General features: G+C 38.3%; 1 protein-coding gene across 6 annotated transcripts in view; it reads left to right on the top strand.

Moving 5' to 3' along the window:
* LOC120518144 (transcription factor MafG) overlaps positions 1–25525 on the top strand; it is a 192964-nt gene that overhangs the window by 140179 nt on the left and 27260 nt on the right. The window contains exon 1 of one of the 6 annotated variants that reach the window (XM_039740767.1): positions 7000–7109. The exons of the other annotated variants lie outside the window; for them this stretch is intronic. The gene's annotated coding sequence lies outside the window, so the exon portion shown is untranslated. Of the gene's footprint in view, positions 1–6999; positions 7110–25525 lie in introns of those variants that run through there. 6 annotated transcript variants of the gene reach the window in all.

Here is a 25525-nt window from a genome sequence, read left to right on the forward strand (position 1 = left end):
CTTCTACCGTGGTCGGGTGTCTTGGTGGATTATATATAGAAAAGCAGCCAAAACCACACAGAGCAATGAGACGTCTACGTGAGTCACAGGTGCATCTGGACTGTGTAAAGACAACAACGACTCCAGTGACTAGTTGGAGGTGGGCACATGAGCGTGCAGTGCATACTGAACGAGAAATCAGCAGGCTAGCATGACGGAGGGAGCTGAGTGGATGTCCTGCTGTTCCACACTCCGCGCCTGAGCGCAGTGCTCTCGCATCCCTCTGTCTGGCAGGAAATGGCGCGATTGGGTTCCGCCAGTTTTCAGTCTACAGGTATATATTCTACAGGTAGTAAAAATTTGCACCGGGTGTTACAGACTCATTAAATGTATGCTTTTATTATATTATAGTAATAGAAGCTCACTATTCAAAACAAGAAACACCCGGACTTGAATCCGCAATCTTTTAGTTGTAATGCAGCAGTTCATACCTCTGCACCATCCAGGAATACAAGTCAATTATCTGTCGACTGACATTTGAGCTTGGGTTTTTATCTCATTGACAGCAACATATAAATTGAATGATTTTTTTTTTCCCCCCATTAGTTATATTCTTGATTAAAAGTGCATGCACTTATTTGATTTTTGGACTAAAGTCTTCACACATTATACACTTCATATCATTATTACTATAACATGGAAAAAGTTTCTGTTTTAGTTATGTGTTCCAACATTTCTTGCCTCGCATTTACTGTGATACTACATTTACCCATATCACTGTAAACATGGAACACACATGAAATGTATGTATTCCAAATAACAATATATTACTTACCCTATGCATTTCCAGGCACCTCACATCCAGATAAACAGAATTTCAACTGCGTTGGTGGGGGATGTGATAGCAGGCTGCTTGTATTGATTGACACATTTACACAACAAAGATGTTGATGAAGGAAATTAAGGTGGCCTTAATTATGACTTTTTTCGTAGGCTTCAGGATTCTAGTGTAAAGAGTATGGAATTCTAAGTCCGCTGTTGTGTGCCATTCCATCCTTGCATCTGCATAGCAAGAGTTTTGCATACTTAGTGAATGAGCCCAAGTCAACACTAAAGAGTGCTTCTTGTTTTCTATCCTGTTCATAATTGTTTTATGGACAGGCTATCCAGGCACTATTGAGGCTTGATGAGTTAAGTAAACTAAAGGTTGTATATTTGTTATTTTGCATAAAGTGTTAACTTCTTGCCTTTATCAAACTGTGATCTGTGGTGTGCATTGGAACATTTCACAGATGAGTAGGTTATGGTTGATTTAGCACCTCTAAACTGAAGTTATGGTCTGGAAAACGGTAGCATGCCTCTGCCAGGTATGGGGTGAGCAGGTGCCTCAAGTAGGGAAATTAAATTTGTATTTTGGGGTCTTGTTTCATGAGTGAGGGTAAGGGTAATCTTGGGATTCATTACTATATCTCTGCTGTGGCAGCAGTTTTTGATATTGTAGTGGTGGTAAAGGTGAGTCAAATCTTTGGACAAAGCTTTCAATGTACTGGTCAGTTTATTTCACAGAATCTAGACCATTTTCAAATATAAAAACACAAGATCTTTGCCATTCTGTTGTTGGTAACCTAAACTTTTTTTCTTTAATCTCTGGCAGTTTACTGCTTACTTTTGTACTGTTTCAGGTTATTCACAGGATATAAACTGCTTAAATATTAGTAAAACTGGTTCTAAAACATTTAACCAGTAGTTTGAGCTGGCCTGGTATGAAGACTACTGCAATGCACAGGTGTCCCTGTTCAAAAGTAGTTCTACCCTAAACTTAGTTCTTTTAGGCTTACATTCTTTAGCCAAGAATCACCAGCTTGTTTAAGGCCAGCTGCACACAGCATGAGTTTCATTTGGGGAGATTGTCCAATTTAGTTACTGCAGTTCCTGATCTTGTTGTTTTAATAATATCAGATTACATGACTAAGTATTACAGAGGATGGTGGATTTCTTGACTTCCTCATTACTTTCCAGCATAGTTTCAAATTTTGACAGCCAGTTGACATGCATGATCCAGGTGGCTGAATTAATATTTTCCAAATATTGTGAATTCAGTTGCATTTTTGGCCTGTTTTTTACATTTGTGGTTGTTTCACAAACACAAGACATTGGACAAATAATCTATTTTCAAAGTCCAAAATTCCTGCTTTCCTTCATTCCATTCGGCTCCTTGTGTGTGTTGTACTTAAGGCTAAGAGATTATTGGTTGTCAGCTTACAGAAGTGTGATGAGACAAAGATAGCAATGTTGGAGTCTCTAGGGGTGTCGTACTGCACAACAGGCAGTTTTGGGGTAAATGGCCAAGACTTTAAGATTATGTAAATTAAAGGTATGACTGAAAATCACAGGAAAAGTCTTGTAATGTAACATCAGCTTAAAATGCCCATTGTTGGTGTATGAGAGGCTGGTCGAAAAAACAAGGCAGATGTCTCATTGAAATTTAGCTAAACCATATCATCCTAGGTCTTTCTCAACATATAAAATAAAAGAGTAAAACAGAATATTATCCTTTGTTATAGTAGAAATGTGTAATTACACCTATGAAAACAAGTAGTGAACCAGAGCTTGAATTTTGGTGGTGGTCGTTTTATTTAAAATTCTGCATTTTTAAATTAAATGAAACCGCAGTAGGATTTTCTTGCTTAAAGTCATGAGTTATTTTGTACCTTCATTTTGTTAATAGACATTGCTGTTATTCCACAATCCCAGTACCAATCCTAGTTGCAGTTCAGGTGTCAGAAACCTGATGTTTTCCTGTCTTTTGGGGTCACTTGTCCTTTTCCCCCTCACAACTTCAACTACTTTCCTTTGTTGATTACTCCTAAACCTTTTATAATTACTAAAAATAAAATACATAACCTGTAGAAGTAAATAAGTGAATTGCACAACTCCAAATTAAACAAAAGAAGGCAATTAACCTGTAATATTGAATCTAAGCTAAATCTACACATCTACTAATATATTTTTGTGTTAATTTAAATATTATTGTTATTTTATTACATGTATTATTAGCTGTTGCTATTGGTACTAATGGTAATGTACAGCAGTTTCCTATTTCCTATTTGCCCCATATGTAAAATTGGTAATTTTCTACATATGTAGCATGAGGTCAAAAATAAGCTTCCAATTGTGTACCTTATCTATCTTCCTTGAATGTGAATTGTTTCAGTGTCTAGTGGTTGTCAAAGTTGACAAATTAGGCAAGGAAAGTCTTTTCAGTCATTCTCTAAAGATTAAAAGTAATGGCTATTCATAGCAGTGGCTTGTGTGCAATGATGAAGAAATCGGCTTCCCTCTATACCAAATTCATTATAAAATTGGAGTCTTAGCAATATCATTACACATATACAGCTCAGCACAATTTTGTAAAGGATTAACAAATAACACAGTCCTTCTAAACATACTGCATGTACCTGACAATTTATAAACATTATGAGAACAGCTGAAATTTCAATTTTAGCCAACATGAATAATTCTTTTTTTCTTTTACCCATAATTCACATTTGGACAAGCCATCAACCTTTTGTTCTTTGTCCCATTTTATTAGATGAAGCAGCATTTAGTAAAGTAGAAGCTGAAGCATATGCAAATTCTCTTTTTGAGAGTCCAATAACTGTAGTTTGTTACGGTTTGCTCCAGCTTGAAAAACTTATTTCTGCTTCAGAGAAATTACTGGTGTCTTATTGTGGCCATTTTAAACGCTTGAACCTCATGCAATATATTGCGAAGTGCTTTGTAGTACAAACCGGATTCCAAAAAAGTTGGGACACTAAACAAATTGTGAATAAAAACTGAATGCAATGATGTGGAGATGGCAAATGTCAATATTTTATTTGTAATAGAACGTAGATGACAGATCAAACGTTTAATCCGAGTAAATGTATCATTTTAAAGGAAAAATATGTTGATTCAAAATTTCACGGTGTCAACAAATCCCAAAAAAGTTGGGACAAGTAGCAATAAGAGGCTGGAAAAAGTAAATTTGAGCATAACGAAGAGCTGGAAGACCAATAAACACTAATTAGGTCAATTGGCAATATGATTGGGTATAAAAAGAGCTTCTCAGAGCGGCAGTGTCTCTCAGAAGCCAAGATAGGTAGAGGATCACCAATTCCCACAATGTTGTGCAGAAAGATAGTGGAGCAATATCAGAAAGGTGTTACCCAGCGAAAAATTGCAAAGACTTTGCATCTATCATCATCAACTGTGCATAACATCATCCGAAAATTCAGAGAATCTAGAACAATCTCTGTGTGTAAGGGTCAAGGCCGTAAAACCATACCTGATGTCCTTAAACGACACTGCACCACAACCAGGAATACTACTGTAAAGGAAATCACAGAATGGGCTCAGGAATACTTCCAGAAACCATTGTCAGTGAACACAATCCACCGTGCCATCCGCAGTTGCCAGCTGAAACTCTACAGTGCAAAGAAGAAGCCATTTCTAAGCAAGATCCACAAGCTCAGGACTTGTCACTGGGCCAGGGATCATTTAAAATGGAGTGTGGCAAAATGGAAGACTGTTCTGTGGTCAGATGAGTCACGATTCAAGTTCTTTTGGAAATCTGGGGCGCCATGTCATCCGGACCAAAGAGGACAAGGACAACCCAAGTTGTTATCAACGCTCAGTTCAGAAGCCTGCATCTCTGATGGTATGGGGTTGCATGAGTGCGTGTGGCATGGGCAGCTTGCATGTCTGGAAAGGCACCATCAATGCAGAAAAATATATTCAGGTTCTAGAACAACATATGCTCCCACGTCATCTCTTTCAGGGAAGACCCTGCATTTTTCAACAAGATAATGCCAGACCACATTCTGCATCAATCACAACATCATGGCTCTGTAGGAGAAGGATCCGGGTACTGAAATGGCCAGTCTGCAGTCCAGATCTTTCACCTATAGAGAACATTTGGTGCATCATAAAGAGGAAGGTGCGACAAAGAAGGCCCAAGACGATTGAACAGTTAGAGGCCTGTATTAGACAAGAATGGGAGAGCATATTTCTAAACTTGAGAAACTGGTCTCCTCGGTCCCCAGATGTCTGTTGAGTGTTGTAAGAAGAAGGGGAGATGCCACACAGTGGTGAAAATGGCCTTGTCCCAACTTTTTTGGGATTTGTTGACACCATGAAATTCTGAATCAACATATTTTTCCCTTAAAATGATACATTTTCTCAGTTTAAACTTGTTCCGTGATTTATGTTCTATTCTGAATAAAATATTAGAAATTGGCACCTCCACATCATTGCATTCAGTTTTTATTCACGATTTGTATAGTGTCCCAACTTTTTTGGAATCTGGTTTGTATTTGTAATATATATAATAGTTATGAACCAGTGTAAATTTGTTTGTTATTTTTAAGTTCATCACATCAACATTTTGTAGTGTCAGCATTTTGTGACTAGGAGGTGCTGCACAGTTGCTAGGGTCTGTTTCAAAGAAGTCCCTGTTGGTTACAGGTGCTAAGCTTTATAACTTTGCAGCGTGCAGCACAAATCCACCTGTCAAACAACTGCCATTTGGGACAATTTTTACTTCACCAGAATTCTTGTTTTGGTTTCTGTAACAGTCTTGTGTCTAGATTTTGGTCACAGCTTGCCTTCAGGTTATAGTACAGCTTCGAGTATTGATTTTTGTGTCAGTTTGACATTTGATACTGCTCTTTTGCAGCATTAATTAGAGTTTTACCCTTCAGTTTTTGGTAGCACCCTCTGAGCTTTAGACATTGACTCTTATTACGTTTTGTCAAATACACAAGCATCTTCTGGTCTTTAACTCCAGCCTCATGGTTACTCTCAGTATCTTTTTTCCAGTATGCAATTCTGTGAGGTCAGTTGAAACAAAAAAAAAGGTAGATGCACTCTGTCTATGCTACAGTCCAGTAGAATCTCTTTAGATACTGGCATAACATTAATAACTTGTGTTTAGTGAAACAGACTGTATTCATAAGGTTTTGGTGAATTGTCCCAGTAATTTAAGTAAAACCAGAAAACCTCTGCTTCTACTTGTGCAGTGCCCAGTCCTTGACCATTTCCAGTGAATAATGTAAATTTACATCTACTAATCCTCAAATTTTTCTCAAGTCTTGCATCCCAGTTTATTATTTACCACACACAAAGTCATTCCCACACTAATTTTATTCTACACTTTGTGCCAGTCTGCCCAGTCGTATATAAGTTTGCCAGGCTTATGTCACCTGGGCACAAATTTAAATTAAGATCCACATACCCCATCTTAAAACATAACTCACCCCGCAACCTGTCTTGTACTGCACTCATAGTCCAACCTAAATCTTATTCTTCCTTTACGATCAGGATACCTATGTTTCCTTGAACATAAATTCTGCCCTCCTTTCTTTCAGGCCTGAAAATTTATCAGTTGCTTTCTGGTTAAACTGATTCATATCACAAAGCCTGCAACAACAAAAAAAAAACAACATACGCTGCATACTGTTGTCTAGAGCAGTGTTTCCTTATGTTTTTTTCTGTAGTGGCGCACTTTTTGGAACCAAAATCATCCCAAGGCACACCACTATTCTACTAACCACAAACACGTTATATCTCATCCATTATTCTGGACACGATGTGTCGGATTTTTGGTGACCTGTTCATTGTGCCTTCCAATGCCAATCCCATTGACTTTGTCTAGCTGATCAGCAATACTACGCCTGCCAAAAAATTTAGCCTCATGCCATCGTTTAGATGATTGTGGCTACTTTCAAGCTGCTTGCATTTTTCTGAAAGATGTTTTAGATCTCGTAGCCCTGTCATTGTCCATAACGCTTCGGTACCAACACTTCAAAACAGCAAACAGGAAAAGCAAAAAAAGGCATTACTTACACCACACCCAGTTAGCCAACTCAGTTTGTCATAAGAAGGGCTTGAAAAAGTCATTGTGTAACCTTGTCCTTGATCACTTGCCTGCTACTGTATTCTTAAGTCAGGTCTTTATTTTTTTTTTCTCCTTTTTTCAAGGTAATGACTTATGAAGAGGTGTTTTCATTAAAGAAATAACTGAATTTTCTTTGATTTCTGAAATTTTGCTTGAAGTTGCCACCTTCTAAGTCAAGCATGCTCATCTGTAGGTATGTAACGTTGAAGGCAGGTGTGAACTGTGAACCATTGATGTCAACTTGACGTAGTGCATTAACGATTGTCCAATCACATTAGTTTATTAAAAAAAAAAACGAATTTGCCGTCAGTAAATATGGTATTGTGTGGGGGCTCAAAGAGCTGCTTCCCTGGAAAAATCTGAAAGTAACCAATTAAAAGGGCAGCCTCACGTCACCTGCTTGTGAAAACATCAAATACTCAAAGACTCATTTGGCTGGCATCCTTCACTCTGGAAATTAAGGTAATCACATAGAATTTTTTCCTTCTTCCACAAAGAGATTAAACAAGTACAAGTCGGAACCAATTTTTAATGGATGTTCACATGCGCTGACAGCAGGCACGTGTGCAAATAAATTTATTTCATGATTATTTTGCATTACCTAATTAATTTAAGTAGAGTTTTTAAATTATATGGGGGTCAACAACCAGCATTACAAATTGCCAATGGACTGAAGAGTAGTGATTATAATACTTAATTTAAAAAAAAGGCTTTATAAGAATAAAAAACTTTGTTTTACACCAATACCAACTAAATGAAACACAAACAAATAAGCATTTTAGTAATTTCTCACCAAAAAAATGAATTTTGAAGTGCATAATCGAGGCATTTTATAATGGACAACCATGGAATCAATTTTCTTTTTTGCCCCAATGTGTTAGCTACCAAGTTTAGATTACATCTACCATAGCATTGCAAAGTTATACTGTATACAGGTTCTTCCAGTGCTGGGGGCAATGCCTTTCCTAGCAGTCCTGGGCGCAGGGCACGAAAAAGCCTAAACCATTCGCACAGTGACCAATCAATCTAATCAGCGCATTGTTGGCATGCAAGTCAAAAACTTGCATACTCTGAAACAGTGGAGTGGAGTAATGACATTAGATCGAAGGGTGGGTTCCCCCACATGACAATGCGAGCGGCAGCATGGCGTAAGTCAGCAACATTCAGACAAACTGCCTTCCTCCTTGAAAGTTCACACATCCAGTGACATTCAGTGAAAAGGGTTTAGGGCATGTATTCAGACGGGTATATCATAAAAGTTGAAATTGTAAGAGTACTGCGTAGAAAACTAGCATAGGGAGTATATGCAGAAGACAGTATTCGGATATGGTAACTGACCCATGATGCTTAAATGGTAAAACTACATGTTGTGCAGCTTGTGTGTAACGATGCACATGTAAAATACTGATGTATCTAGTGTGTCCTCCGTTGAGTGTTGCCTTCTGCCTCCTGACTCTGACTCCCCGATGTGAGGCTGCAGGCTCCTTTTAAGCCAGACTTGGGAATGCTTCCTGTGCTGTGTCTTCCAGAAAGCACTCGCAGGCTCTAAAGAATGCATCTCCCGACAGGTTTGCATTTCCAGACTATCTCCCAAGAACCCCTGCAGGTGTCCTGACTGGGTTGCCATATGAGGAGCGCTGCCAGCTGGTGTATAGGGGGTGGAACAGCTCCCAACTCTCGGCTTCTGTTGATCCATCAGTTATATCATAACGGCCAGGCAGGTTACTGATGGAACTTCTGTAATGTAACTCAAGATCATCCTCCCCACACCAAAATTAAGTCACAAACCTTCTCAAAATAATGTACTTATTTATACACAAAGGGCAGATAACAAAAACTGGGCAAAGAGTATAAACCAGTCAACCAAGCAAAAATCGAAACACATCATGGCCAATTCAGTTCACCTGTCCATCTTGCGCACCTGCTTGCTTCCTTGATAACTTGTTCTAATGCATCATCTTGCAAGTCTTGCCTTTTTAGCTCCTTCTAGTGAGTTTTAAACCAACACTACTCCTAAGTCTAGACTTGTTTTTTTTGTTTTGAAGTGCTGTGATCGCTTTCAGGTTAGGAGTTGCCCACTTAAATTACAGGGACCATATGTGAGGGCACTTAGTTTGGTCCCGGAGGGCCGTAGCGGTTCTAGGTTTTTATACCAGTATAATTTTATAATGCAGAGCTAGTCCTTGCTGGTAACAGATCTTCATCCAGCTGCATTAGGTCATTGCAGATTTTTCTTTTCCCAGAACATCTTTGAAATGGACTGAAACAGATTAGTAATTCTGACTCTTTTTTCTTTCTCTTTTTTTAAAACAAATTTTATAACAATAGACACTTTATGATAACACACAGAAGTAAAATTGGATCAGATCAGATGGTGAATTGGTTCCTTTGTTACTTGCATCTCATTGTTAATTGGTACCTAAATAAGAAATCAAGAAGTAAGTGTAAATGGTAAATGCAGCCTTTAAAAGTTAAAAGAATCATTGAAGGATGTATGATTTTAAGAAGTACATTAACTAAAATGATAAAAATGTTGCTGGAGCAGTTACAGTATTTTTTTCAGCAACAATATTTGGCTTCTAAATAAAGAAACTGGGTTGGAACAAAGTCCTGCAACCATTGTGCCCTTCCAGGACTGGATTCAGATACCTTCTATACCTGCTCCTGGTATCCCAGCATTTTTGATTATGTCTATAAGGTATTTTCTGTACAAGCTCTCGAGACAAACAAAGCAGAAGCATTCTCCCAACTTCGGACCATGTGTTAGCACCTAACAGTATTGATGGACTATTGATACCCTTCTGTGAGTACATCTTGCCATTATTTCCAAAAGTCCAACATGGTGCTGACATGGGTCCATGTGCTATCCTCAGTTGGCTAGCAGCTATAAAACCATTCTAAACTCTTTTGTCTTTTTCGGTAAATTTGTTTCCACCAACTGCAACATGCAGTTCTGATCAGTTACAGGTACTTTGAATGTTTTACATACCATCTTCCTGTTGATATTCCACTTTATTTCTTAGCATGGCAGTATCCCTTCCAGTGCCTACTTTTCTACAGTCTTGCGCCATCCTTTCTACTTACTTTGAAGTACCTTGCAGGGTTAACCATAAAACACCATAAAAAAATGTACCTACATAAACATGTAAGTCTGTTATTTAATGTTTTCTGACCACTGCATTACAATTTGCTTGGCAGTATTTCTGCCAAGAACAGGTGGCTGCTCAAGAGATTAATGTACCCGACTTTTATAATTTTAGCTTCCGCCTTTTCACTGTGGATTCAGTCTACTTTTATTGTCTGAAACATAAAGCCACTAAATATATTTTCCAACTCCTAGCACCTATATAACCTAAAGCTAAATGTCATTGTCTGGTGTAGTCTCAGTAACTATTGAATTCTGAGATACCCATATGTTCTAATCTATCATTCCATGTACAGGAAATGTAATTTGACAAATTTGTATTGGTAGAAAGTACAGCAATAGTATACCAGTAAAAAAAACAAGAATAGAAGAGGATCAATAGCAGTTCCAAATGATTGCCCATCATTTATGTTTTAGCAGATAATTGGTGGGCATTTTGCAGTGTGAAGAGCCTAATCAGTAGTTTTTATAAACGGTGTGCATGACTAAAGTAGTGAGTTTTCAGCCTGGATTAAATGGTGAAAGTAAAGGGGTATCCATTACCCATGCAAGTAGATCATGCCAAGTTTGTTGTTACTGTAGCTAGATGTTTGACCTCCTGCAGTAATTTTGCTTATCCTTTGAATTTTTGGAAGACGTCTTGCTATTGTAATGTATGGCCAAGCTATTTAAAGATGTTCAAGGTTGAAAGAATCAGCTGTAAACATAAATGGCAGCTGAAGTAGACACTTAACAACAGGAGTTGTGTGGTTGTACTTTCTATTCATACTAATGATCCATGCTCAAGTATTTTAAATTAACTGCTGCAATTTGAATAATTTGTATAGGCTGTGAATAATTATTTCTGTCCCGTAAGTTTTTCTGCTTGAAATTAATGTATAAATTAGTTTCTTTGTATTCTGCATAGCTAGAGAGCACATTGGTTCTCCAGTTAATAAATACGAAAAGTTAAGGTTTGTATAGGATAGTAATGTCATTGCTTTAAGATAGGTACCACAGATGAGATATAAAGGTACATGCTGATTCAGCACAACGAATGTTCATGCACTGTGTACTTTGTTGCTGTCTCTGTGGAATTTCAAACAAATAACAGAATTTATGATTTTTTTTTTTTTAAGTAAAGAAGCATTTCTTACAGGGCAGCAATCACTGTCTTAACTGTTAATAGTAAAAAGTACTTTTTCATAATGAAAAAATTGCAGTGTTTCTTGGGATTTTGAGTTCTTCCACCAGATTAATATTACACCAGTGGGGTCACAGGTCTGTTCTTTTCTCTTGATTTATATGAAAATGTCTGCATCTTTTCATACCATATTTTTTTTCAAAGCCCACACATGAAAGAATGCTATAAATTAAAAAAGACAGACATTGCTGTTCCCCTTTAAGACTAGAATTACCAAAGCTTACGAAAAATAATCCCGGCCCACCTTAAATCCTTTCGCACCTCTCCGTCAGCGTCTTTTGTGTTGTAAATGTGTCAGTCAGCACAAACAGCAAGCAGCTTGGTATCTCATCCCCCCCACCCACCACTGCAGTTCAATTCGCAAAGAAGGTTCTTAGTGCTCAGTATTTGTCTTGGAGTGAAGTACCTGGAGCTGTATAGGGTAAATAATACATCGTCATTTGGAATACATACATTTCATGTGTGTTCCGTGTCTACAACAATTTATGTAAACACGTCATTAAAACAAACATTTTTCATGTTTTAGTAATAATTGACAAAATGTAGACATGAAGTGTATAATGTTTGAAGCCTGAAATCCAAATATCTCATAAACACTTTCACAAAAGGTACAAGTATAACAATACAAGTGCACTTTTATTCAAAAATGTAACCGAAGAAAAAGAAAGCAAGTTATGGTAGGCTGTTGATATGACAGTTTGTGTGGTACAATGGTAAGAACTACTGACTCCCAATCAAGAGGACACAGAGATCGATACCAGCTACTTCACAGATTTACCATTTTGAGTAGTGAGCTGCTCTTATTAATAATATTAAACAATAAAAACATATTTGATTTGAGTCTGTAATAGCCGGTGTAAATTTATAGTACTTGTCAAAGGTAGTTTTTTTTTTTTTTTTTTCTTCTTTTCAGTTTTATTCTCTCACTCACATTCATGCTCCCACAACTCCCACCCCTAACAACCCAGCCCCAGCCCCCAATCTGATGCCGTTTTCAGATAAAGACAAGGTATAACAAACTTACTTTTTTTTCCCAGATTTTTCCCAGTCTCCACATTTTGGTGCATGGTGGTGTTTCTTTTGTACTCCAGGAGATGCAGAGGACAGAATAGTACAGAAAGGTCAGTTCCCCGCTATATGCAGTCATCAAATTCAAACATTAACAGTTCCCACACACCCAAGGATCGTCGTTCCTACATTTACAATGTGTACATGTTGCAATGTACGCACCTCTCTGTGCTATGGTTCCTGTTACACTGAAGGAGCACCTGATACTGAACTTTCTTTCCTGGGGTAAGAAGAGGTCTTGGAACACAAGCTTGTTGACATTGCATCCTCTTTTCTTTTTCCATCGCCTTTTCTTGTAAGATTCAACAAGTTCTTTTGCAAGGTGAGCCATGAACACTTCTTTTCTCAGTAAGAAGGACAGTCCTTCAGTGTGTGGGAACTGTTAATGTTTGAATTTGATGATTGTATATAGAGTGGAACTGACCTCTCTGTACTATTCTGTCCTCTGTATCTCCTGGGCCCAGTTGTTCAAAGGTAATCCAATGGGATTTGAGATAACAGATTGGATTGAATCTTGAAAATGGGTTGTTCAAAGGGAAAAGAGGGATTCTGGAATCAGATCAGATCACCTAATCCAATCTCAGTTTTAATCAGGATCAAATAGTCTTTTGTGTTGTTCAAAAGTTTGTGTATGAATTGGGACACATTTGATCCCAAAAATCAGGATAATCCTGATCCCAACACAGAGGTGGATTCAGTATGGATTTCTGGCACACATTAAAATAAAACTTGAAAATTGATCAAAAAAGATATGTTTGCAGGTGATGTATACATCTATTTATATTTTGTACAATTGTTGAACTAGGACAGTGACAATGTAAATAAAGTAGGGAATAAGACCTGAAGCCTTTTGGTATAGTCAAAGGAAAAAAATCCCTGTGAAATATCAGTACTCAAACAAAATCTCAAAGCTCAAAAAGCTCTACTGTCCATTGTATTTTAATGAAAATGACAATTACTATTACTCAAGTCATCAGTCAGAAGTAATGTCTTACAATTGCATCTCTGATCACACATCCAGTCCAATCACACATCCAGTCCAGTCAGTCAATTGGAGCGAACATTGGAGTTGCTCTGGTTGCACTTCATCAGGCTCAGGTCCATCATATATGTCATCAACAGGAACATTACGCCTTGTGGCAATGTTATGCAGGACAGTACAGGCTAGTATTATATTGCATGCCACCTTGGGTTCCACCCGCAAGTAGTTAAGGCATGCAAAGCGCCTCTTCAGGACTCCATTTAAGCGTTCAATTGCGCATCTTGTTTTGCAATGTGCAGAGTTGAAGCCTGCCTGCTCAGGTGTGTTTGCAACTGGAAAAGGGGTCATCAGCCATGGTAGGAGTGGATAGGTATTGTCACCCAATATTATGCCATTTGGTCGGTTGGACTGGAGCTTTCTGTATAGTGCGCTCTCCCTCGGGATACGTGCATCATGGACAGACCCTGGCCACTTGACTACACAGTTTGTGATGATGAGGTCAGCGTTGGCCACAATTTGGACATTGTTGCTGTGCCTCCCTTTTCGGTTCACATACTGCCACTCCCTTTGTCGTGGCGAAAAATTCATCATCAGAAGGCTTTTTACCTAAAAATAAAGGCTATTAGGACTCGAGATAGACAGAGTTTAATGGCTTTATTGCAATAAATCAACACAAAAACAACAAGGACTCAACCCAATACGGCCAAATTGAGCTGAGCAACGATCATTACAGCAATTAAAGTTTTTATAACAATTTCTTATCATTTTGGCTCATTCGATTAGCTCGTTCAGCACCTGGTTTTACTGTCCGTTGTTCCTCTTGGTGTCTGTTTGGCTTATTTTGATTGGTCTAAGACTGGGTGGAAGGCTTCCTTTTACCATCTTTGGGCTACCCTATGTAATTTCCTATCTTTTCTGACCTTGCTCTAATGAGCTCTTTTGCCCATCTCCTCTGACTCCCTTTTACTCCTGTCTAACCAGACTTTGAGTTTCCATGGGAACCCATATTATCTCCTTACTTTTCCTATTACTGACCCCCTTATGGAATTTGTAATCTTTCTATGCTGTTCCCATTTTCTCTAACTGGCCAAGGCTTCAATTCCATATATGGGTTTTCCTCTCATCGTTTCCTCTCTTAAGCCTTCCAAACTTTTTACAAGTGACCTGAAGCTTAAGCTTTAATTAAAAAGAAGTATAGTATGTGCTTTCATTTGATCATTGCATGGCATGCTTGATTTGTCTTAATTTCTACACTAAAGTTAATTGCTAATATATTCTTATAATATTTTTGCTAATGCCTGCATTTACTAAGATTTTCTCTTCATGCATTAGGTCAGCGTGACCCTGCTTATAGCAAAAGCCTTTTGTTGCCTTTCTGCTGATTCATCAGCCCAGCTGCTTACAGAGCCATCTTTATCTCTTCCTAGCCTTGAATCACAGGTGTTCTCAAACTCTTATCCTGTCCAAAACTGGTCTTGGTGTATCAATTAGCTGTTCTTTTCTTACTTTGGAAATTTTAATGTAAGCCTAAAAAATAATGCAATATAACTGATTTTTTAGTTAACTATTTGCTAGACCTCTTATTTGCTTAACATTCTAATTTATGCTTAATCTAATGTTTTAGAAGCTTTTAACTACTTTTTATGGCTCTATATGTTAGTTTGCTATCCTCTCATGCTAATAAAAAAATTTCCTTCTACACCTTTCATGAGGTGCTTGAATGTGCACATGAGTACAATCAATAACACCAATAGCATTAGGCATGTTCCCCAAAAGAAAGAAACTTCGCTTAGTTTGCGCCATCTGGTCATCCTTGGGAAATTAAACAAATTCATTGACCAGACTGGCCAATTCAACTGAGACAGCTTTCGCCATATTACTAACAGTTGATTTGTCCACTCCCATATTGTCACCAACAACCTGGTAGAAAGACCCAGAGGCATAAAAGTGCAGGGCAATTAGGCACTGTTCCTCTACAGACAGAGCATGACTCTATTTTGGTTTTATGCTGTAACTTTGGCCTGACAAGGTCTGCAATGTACTTGATATCATCCCTCCCAAAGCGAAAACGAACATACAGTTCCTCTGTAGTGTATTGCGCAAGTGGTTTAGCACACTCAGCATACATTCTTTCATGGTATTTTGTGCTTCCCAACCTGTGGTAGTGATGAACAACACCTGCCATGCCAATGCCTCTGTAAACCTATGACTGAGGTGTGTAAGAAATTGGTGATTTTATTTGGTCACACACCAATTAAGCAACAATGAGCTGACTGGTTTGTCATGTGTTGAATTACCCCAATCAAGCACAGGGCCTATAAAATCAGTGTTAAGTGCACAAAAGAGATGGAACCATGGACTCAAAAGGGCCTTAATTTCACAGTGGCAGAAAACCATGCACTGTTGGAGGATGTTAGATGCTATTATTCCTCCATAGTAGGACACTTCAGTTCATTAAAGGGGAGAGAAGTGACCAAGATATGCAAACAGAACATTTGGGAGGACATCACCAAGAATGTGAATGCTATAGGGGCTGGTCAGAAAAGGACCACAAAACAAGTCATATTAAGGTGGAAGAACCTTAAAGCAAAGGACCTTGCTGAGGCCAAAAACCCCACAACGGGTAACAAGCCTTTCAAGAGGGGTGAGTATACTTATATTGTCCTTGACATTATTGGTGGTGACAAATCAGAAGCTCTGCATGGAATTGATCGTATTGAAGTCGATGGTGAGCCCACAGTTACAGAGGAGGGTGGGCCTGGTCCTCCTAATGAAGAGGAAATATTTGTCATCAATCTCAGTCAAGTGGTTGAGGATGAAGGTGGATCCTCACAGATAGATCCAGCTGTTGTCACAGAACCTTTAAAAAGAAAGCGTAAGCATTCTCCAAACCTGGATGGTGACGCATACACTCACCTAAAGGATTATTAGGAACACCTGTTCAGTTTCTCATTAATGCAATTATCTAATCAACCAATCACATGGCAGTTGCTTCAATGCATTTAGGGGTGTGGTCCTGGTCAAGACAATCTCCTGAACTCCAAACTGAATGTCAGAATGGGAAAGAAAGGTGATTTAAGCAATTTTGAGCGTGGCATGGTTGTTGGTGCCAGACGGGCCGGTCTGAGTATTTGACAGTCTGCTCAGTTACTGGGATTTTCACACACAACCATTTCTAGGGTTTACAAAGAATGGTGTGAAAAGGGAAAAACATCAGTATCGGCAGTCCTGTGGGCGAAAATGCCTTGTTGATGCTAGAGGTCAGAGGAGAATGGGCCGACTGATTCAAGCTGATAGAAGAGCAACTTTGACTGAAATAATAGTCACCAGATCTCAACCCAATAGAGCATCTTTGGGATGTGGTGGAACGGGAGCTTCGTGCCCTGGATGTGCATCCCACAAATCTCCAACTGCAAGATGCTATCCTATCAATATGGGCCAACATTTCTAAAGAATGCTTTCAGCACCTTGTTGAATCAATGCCACGTAGAATTAAGGCAGTTCTGAAGGCGAAAGGGGGTCAAACACCGTATTAGTAGGGTGTTCCTAATAATCCTTTAGGTGAGTGTATAAGGTGCTTCTTACAAGAGAAACTGAAAGTGCAGATTCTTCTGGCAAAGGAACAGCTCCTCCTTACCCAACTACAACAAACTAAAGTCAGAATGGAAATCCAACTCCTAAAAGCAGAAATTGAAAGAGCTGGGGTCTGTACCAATGAGGAACTGTAAATGTTCTTTATTTTGTTGACTATTGGACTTTTGTTTTACAATTATATAAAAATAACCACAGTGCATATGTGGGGAAATATTTTATTCTTTCAGTCATTCATTCATTTATTCTTGTGAGATTGAAATGGAATCTGTCTGTTTTTAAATGAAATGGAAAAATATTTGTTTATTGTGGTGTTTTCTGTTTCTTCTAAGTAACACACATGATGGCTATTTGGCTACTGGTATTTTTGGTCTGCCTGTTGTTCTTTACATAGCCAGTAGGCTACACTGTGGGTTCCATTTAAAGCACTAGTAAACCGGATTTGGTAATCCTGAATATTCTGTATTTGGATAACAGTGATCCAATCTAGTGTTGCTTTGGAAAAACCAGCATGAAAGTAAAATGAATTACCAGATGCTAGATAGCAAAACAAGGAATTTCAAAATCCAGATCATTTTTATCCCAATTAAATAGTTTGAACAACTGGGCCCTGGAGTACAAAAGAAACACCGCCATGCACCAGAATTTGGAGACTGGGCAAGATCAGGGAAACAAACGTGGTCACTGACTACAACTGCATAAAGGTATGCGAATAAATATAATGTTGCATTAGTGCAGCAATGTTTTCTGAAATGTACTACACAGGTCATAAAATGAAGTATTCCAAATGTTATATATACCTATGTCTCTCTTTTTTTTGTCAGATCGGCTTTGACATCATGGACCAGAAGGTGCATACTAATTCAGCATGAGCAGGAATACTCAAGAATAAAACTGAATAAAAAAATAAATTCACAGCCACAGTCATTTTCAGTCACGCACACCACTCATTCCCACATCCACAGTTTTCCTAGTCCCAGTGTTGTTCACGCACAAGATCTGACACTGTTTTCAAATAAAGAGGTGGTATAACAAAACAAGTTTGTTTGTTATACCATGTTTTTATCTGAAAATAGCATCAAATCGGGGGTTGGGGGGGTTTGGTGGAGGTTGTGGTTGCATGAATGTGAGTGAGAGAATAAAACTGAAAAAAACGCTAACTTTAACAAGTACTGCAGATTTACACCGGCTGTTACAGACACAAATCAAATATATGTTTTTATTGTAAAATATTAACAATAAGAGCAGCTCGCTACTCAAAACTGTAAATCTTGGAAGCAGCTGGTATTAATTGTCCTCTTGATTGGGAGTCAGTAGTTCTTACCATTCCACCATGCAAACAGTCACATCCACAGCCTACCGTCACATCCACAGCCTACCGTCGGTTATATTCTTGAATAAAAGTGCACTTGTTTTTTTATACTTGTACCTTTTGTGCTAGTATATTTGATATTTTAACTTTAGGCTTCAAACATTATACACTTCATGTCTACATTTTGTCAATTATTACTAAAACATGAAAAACTTTTCTGTTTTAGATTGTTGTAGACACGGAGCACACATGAAATGTATGTATTCCAAAAGACGATGTATGATTTACCCTATACAGCTCCAGGTACTTCGCTCCAAGATAAACACTGAACATTGAGAGAGAGAGCTGAGAGTCACGTGTGCTTTGCAAACGCTAGAGTCTGTTGAGAGTTGTTGGTTTGTTCTGTGATGTGAGATTTAAATAAAAAAAAAATATTTTGCTCTTAAAAACTTGGGTTTTGGTTGCCGCTAAGGAACCGTGTGGGAATTTTTAAAGCTTTTTTTCCCTTTAGAAAGGTTTTTTTTTTTTTGCCAGCACAAGAGCAAAAGTAGCTGGGTGTTTGGAAGTGCGCTTGGAAAGGTTATTTGTACTTGTACTTGTTCTTTTTATTGTTATCTGTATTTGAATTAGCATCGAGGGGGCAGGGTAGAAAGCAGCAGTAACTGATATCGGCATTTGTAAATAAATAACCATGTCATTGTAACAGCGATTCCTTAGTTTAAAGGAAAAGGAAAAAAGGCCGTGGCTGACTTCAAAGCAGTAAAAGGTGGAAACTCAGTAGTGCGCAGGTAAGCGGCCTGCGTTAAGACGCCGATCAGGCACAGGGAGCAGTAGGAGCAAATAAGGTAGTAAAGTGTTATTTATTTGTTTATTTTAGATTAAACAGTCCTTAGCGGTCCAAAGGTAGAACAGTTAAGTGGGCGACAGCGTATTGGTTCATTAATATGGGGGAATACAAACAGTGCGGGTGAAGAGCTTTTAAGTAAGAAGAGCGCAAAGTTAGGAGAAGAGATGGAGAAAAGTAAAGTTAACCTCATAGAAAGGCAAATAACAGGCAGCTGAGAGGGAGAACAGGACAGGAGCTTAAGGGGAAAAGGTGTAAAATATCTGTAGCAGATCTTAGTGTTACCATTTAAGTTAAGGAGCAGCTGAAATTTAATTTTAAGTTAAAGCAGCTTAGTAATCTCAAGTCAAATTTTAATAATGAGGCCAGTGCAATGCAAGTCCTGTTGGATGTTGGACTTTTTAGATGATGGTTTGGAAGAGCCAGTTGTCTATGAGGGCTACATCTGCAAGAGATGCCAGCTGATCCAGCACCTCGAGCTCAGGGTCACTGAACTGGAGGAGGAGTTGGCTGACCTGCGTTGTAATAGAGAATTGGCGGACTTGGCCCAGGTGTCCTTTAGAGAGATAGTAGTGTGCACCCCTAAGGTGGCACGGGAGGAGATTCCAGACCAGACAGGTAGAAATAGGTGGGTCACGGTCACAAGGCGTAAGGTAAAGGGTGCACACTGTCCAGTGGCATCAACCCCAGAATTAGAAGTGTCTATCCGTTATGTCCTAGCGGAGCTGGACGGTGACTCTGATAATTCTGAGGTGGTAGGCAGGGTTGAAGAGCCCTGTGTTGCAACACGGTGTGTTGCCTTCCGGGAGCACAGGTGGGAGACCTCCCTGGAAGGGTGGATAGGCTCTTGGCCAGAGCGGGGGTATATCCAGTTGTCATTGTCCACGTTGGAACAAATGACATACATAAGGGTAGTCTGTCAGTTCTGCGACCCAAATTCAAAGAGTTAGGTACCAAGCTGAGGAGCAGAACTGACAAGGTAGTCTTCTCCGAAGTTCTGCCTGTGCCACGTGCCAGTCAAGGTAAGATTGAGGAGATTAGAGGGCTTAATGCGTGGCTCAAATCTTGGTGCAGGGTTGCAGGGTAGAAGGGTATAGGTTTATGGGGCATTGGGACTCCTTTTGGAACAGATGGGACCTGTTCCGCCGTGACGGGTTACATCTGAACCGGAGGGGCACCAGTGTATTGGGGAACGTATATGTGTAGGCTAGTCAAGGATTGTTTAAACTAGGGAATGGGGGGGCAGGGAGTTTAGGACAGGCCAGATTTAGATCTATACATGGAAGAACAAACAATGGTGTAGAAATAAAAATGCATAGTAATGTGATTTCTAAGCAAACACGTAAATGTAGAAGGATTAACACATTAAAAATAGCTTGCCTTAATGCTAGAAGTATCAAAAATAAGGTAAGTGAGTTGGAGTTGTATGTAGCAGAGCATAATTATGATATTATAGCAATAACGGAAACCTGGCTAAATAACAAAGATGGGTATAAGTTTAATATAGAGGGATACACATTTTTTAGGAAGGATAGACAGAACAGAAAAGGAGATGGGGTTGCTGTTTATGCCAAACAGGGTTTAAATGTAAGTCATCTTCAGTTGGATGATAAGCCCCATCTTAGTGAGGACATGTGGCTTCGCCTGGAAAATATTAGGGAAAAAGGTCTTATTTTAGGAGTGTGTTATTGACCACCCAATTCAGACAGTAATTTCAACACACATCTTTTTAGTAATATCAAAAAGGCAAGTTTACAGGGGGATATTATAGTCATGGGGGACTTTAATTATCCAAATATTAACTGGGATAACCTTGCAGATGGAGGAGCACAAGAGCAGGAGTTTTTAGAAGTAATCAGCAACTGTTTTTTAACACAGCATGTTAAAGCACCAACATGGGGTGAAGCCTGTCTGGATTTAGTATTCTGTAATAATCAGGATAGAATTGATGGTGTAGAGGTGATTGAAGCACTAGGGTCAAGTGACCATAATATAATACAGTTTTCAGTATTTTGTAAGAGTACAGATGCAAAGACTAAAATTATTAAGTTGAACTTTGGTAGGGCTAATTTTGAGCAGATGCGACAAAGTCTAAGTAACATAGACTGGGATAAGCTTTTAAATGTGGAGAAAGTTGAGGAGCAGTGGAACAGGTTTAAAAATGTTTTACATGTAATGCAGGACAGATACATACCTAGATTTGGAATTAATAGGAAACTAAAAAAAACTCCACGATGGATTAATAAAGATTTAAAAAAGAAGTTGCAAAGGAAAAAACTGCTGTATAAGGCATATAAGACTAACTAGCAGAATACCCGCGCTTCGCAGCGGAGAAGTAGTGTTTTAAAGAAGGTACGAAAAAGAAAAGGAAAAATTTTAAAAATAACGTAACATGATTGTTAATGTAATTGTTTTGTCATTGATATGAGTGTTGTTCTCATATCTATCTATCTATCTATCTATGTTGTTCTCATATCTATCTATCTATATATATATCTCTATCTATCTGTATATATATACCTCTATCTATCTATCTATATATATCTCTATCTATCTATCTATATATATATATATATATAGCAAAATACCCGCGCTTGGCAGCGGAGAAGTAGTGTGTTAAAGAAGGAAAGAGAAATAAAAGGAAACATTTTGAAAATAGCGTAACATGATTGTCAATGTAATTGTTTTGTCACTGTTATGAGTGTCGCTGTGATATATATATATATATATATAGCAAAATTCAACGCCTTGCGATGTCATGTGTTAAAGAAGTTATGAAAAGAAAAGGAAACATTTTAAAAATAATGTAACATGATTGTCAAAGTAATTGTTTTGTGTATTTGGTGGCAGCGTCACAAAGTTGTTTTCGGTAGCTGCATCAGAAAATGTACCACGACGTCTGACACGCCTCCTTTTTACTGTTTTCTCACAGCTTGGATTGCTGCTGTCATATATATATATATACACACATACATACATACATACATACATACATACATACATACATATATATATAATATACATATATATATACACATACATATCTTCATATCTACATATCTATATACATATCTACACACACAAATTATATATGTGTGTGTGTGTGTATATATATATATATATATATATATATATATATATATATATATATATATATATATATATATATATATATATATATATATATATATATATATATATATATATATATATATATATATATATATATATATATATATATATATATATATATATATATATATATATATATATATATATATATATATATATATATATATATATATACTTGTGTGTATGTTTGTATGTGTCTATATGTGTGTGTATAGCTTTGGTCACTGAGTGCAAGGGAAAAATAATAAAATATAGTCTATAAGTTATTAAACAGTAAAACATTAACGTTTTAAGAAGTACAGGTACATTGAGCACTACTGGAGTGGTTGGGTAAACTACATTTTAAAGACTGTGTAACAAAACAGGTAAGTAACTAACAGCAGCTAAAATGTATATGGATCATCTCTCGGTAGTAGATCCCTTTTGAAAGGCGCTACACGATGGCTGTGGTATAGAAATTACATTTTCTATGTGAGCGTTCAAATTTGTGCCTCTGGTAATGTGCCTTACCGCAATTAAAGAAAATTATTTTTGTGTCCTCTGCGTGTTAGAGAGAAAGGCTTTGGTTTGGGATAAAAGGAAAAAGGTGTAAAGAAAGGAAAGTTGCCTTTTCTTTTATATAGTATAGAGAGATGTGTTCGCTGACGTTATGATCGCCTTTTGGCGACAGTCGCGGTGGGTCTTGTGTAGACTGGTGAGACGTCCCTGCCATTAATCGGCTGTGATGGCACTGTGAGTCCTCCACTCGTATGCGTGTGGTCATAATCCGAGCTGAGGACCTGATAATCGTATACGTGCAAAAGAAAGTGTGAATCGCCTTAATATTATTTTGCCGTGGTGTAGAAAAGGGGTCCGTGTTTGCACTTGTCTGGGCTATAGCTCAGGGGGGATGAAAAAATTAAAAGTGCTCACTTTGACTTAAGGCAGAAGCGCAGTCAGCGTCTCAAAGGCGGCACAGCTATGCACGCGCTGGCTGCTCGACTTTTGCTGGGCAGGAGACCACAGTTTTTGCAGACACGTTCATGATATCAAAAGTCTCAGCGCTCTTTGGAGGTCATTCATATATTATATATATATAGCAAAATACCCGCGCATCGCAGCGGAGAAGTAGTGTGTTAAAGAAGTAATGAAAAAGAAAAGGAAACATTTTAATAATAACGTAACATGATTGACATTGTCATGAGTGTTGCTATCATATATATTCCTGCCTAAATAAGTCACCTCGCTCGCTCTTACTTTTTACCGTTCATTTAATCATGGCTAGTGGCGGAAAAATTATAAAATGGAAGGAGGATGGCTTTACCAAAACAATTATTGATGGCGAATCAATTATTCATAAAGCTTGAATTGGTGATCTGTTTTTCTGTGTTAACCTCATATTTTTCATACTTCTTCTCAAACTAAGGTGGTGCGAGGGTAAAATGAATCGGGATGCGCTGATCAATGTAATCGGTGTACCAGGAAATCATGCATTGACAAAAGCTCCCCTTTGCTTGTAATGCAAAGTGTGATTAAATGCATTATTTTTCAACGCGTTATGGAGCACATGCATCGAAGCTTCTCAGCTGTGCTTGTGCTAAGAAAAGGAAAGATTTTAAAAATAGCGTAACACGCTTGTCAATGTGACCTTTTGTAAGTAGTGCCTGAAGGATTCAGTGTGTTGAAACTCTAGAGACAGCGTGTGTATTAACTTGAGGTAAATGGGAGGGGAGATGATGACGTGACTCCCCCACCCGCCTTAACTGTCAATCCCCCACAAACACAGTCTCGGAATTTGCATAAGCACACCCCTTCACCTACAATTTTAACTTAGTTACAAAGTGATCAAAACTCGTTTATATCCCGCGTCCTCTCATTAAACTTGTATCCCGCATTACCTGTGGGCATGTGAAACGCCAGCGGTAGCCTGTCTATGAACTTAATTTAAAGTTTAGGTTTACACCTTGCTTTCTTTCCGAGGTAGCAGCAGTCATGAATATGGTAGTATATGCCACTCGCTCGCTTCTTATTGTTTCGCTGCCTTCTCAATTATATAATGCATGTTTTCTTAAGCGCTTTTTGTAGGTCTTCCTGGTTTTCTACGTACTGCGTTGACAGTCAGTTCACGTGATTACGTGGGAGGCGTGATGATGTCACACGAAACTCCCCCTACGTCTTTGCAGCTCTACTCCATTACAGTTAATGGAGAAAAATACCTTCCAGTTATGACCATTAGGCGTAGAATTTCGAAATGAAACCTGTCCAACTTTTGTAAGTAAGCTGTAAGGAATGAGCCTGCCAAATTTCAGCCTTCTACCTACACGGGAAGTTGGAGAATTAGTGAGTGAGTGAGTAAATGAGTGAGTGAGTGAGTGAGTGAGGGCTTTGCCTTTTATTAGTATAGATGATTGCAAAGAGAATCGTAGCGTATATGAGAACATGATGGCAACCATTAAGAAGGATATCGGGGAGGCAAAAAGACAGTTGGAGAGGAATATAGCAGATAAGGCGAAAGAAGACCCCAAGAGATTCTTTCAGTATTTTAGTAGTAAAAGAACAGTTAAGGAGGAGGTCAAGTTCATCAGGAATAGTAAAGGGGATTTAAAAGATACAGACAATGAAATAGCAGATGCCCTAAACTTACATTTTTCTGAGGTGTTTACAAGTGAGCAAGTGGATAACCTCCCAAAGGTAAACACGACTACTTTGGAAATTGTAGAGGGAGAAGTGCTGCTCAGATTGAGAAATTCCAAAGGACTGGAAAATGGCAAATATCATCTCATTATATAAAAAGGGTGACAGGGCAGATCTAAGCAACTATAGGCCAGTAAGCTTAACATGCATCAAAGGAAAATTAATGGAAGGAATTATTAAGGATAAGATTGAGCAACACATGGCAAGGACAGGAGTTATTCTGAACAGTCCGCATGGGTTCAGAAGAGGGAGGTCATGTTTTACTAACATGTTGGAATTCTATGAGGTTGCAACAAAAGCATACGATCAAAGTGGAGCTTATGATATTATTTATCTGGACTTTCAGAAAGCATTTGATAAGGTGCCACATGAGAGGTTGGGCATCAAGTTAAAAGAAGTGGGAGTTCAGGGTGATGTTTTTAGATGGGTGCAGAATTGGCTCAGACACAGGAAGCAGAGGGTGATGGTGCGAGGAACCGCTTCAGAACTGGCCGATGTTGAGAGTGGTGTTCCACAGGGGTCAGTGCTAGGGCTGTTGCTATTTTTAATATATATACATGATTTAGATAGGAATATAAGTAACAAGCTGGTTAAGTTTGCAGATGATACCAAGATAGGTGGATTAGCAGATAATTTGGAATCCGTTATATCATTACAGAAGGACTTGGATAGCATACAG

Source organism: Polypterus senegalus, chromosome 17 (assembly GCF_016835505.1).
Source record: "Polypterus senegalus isolate Bchr_013 chromosome 17, ASM1683550v1, whole genome shotgun sequence".
Lineage (NCBI taxonomy): Eukaryota > Metazoa > Chordata > Cladistia > Polypteriformes > Polypteridae > Polypterus > Polypterus senegalus.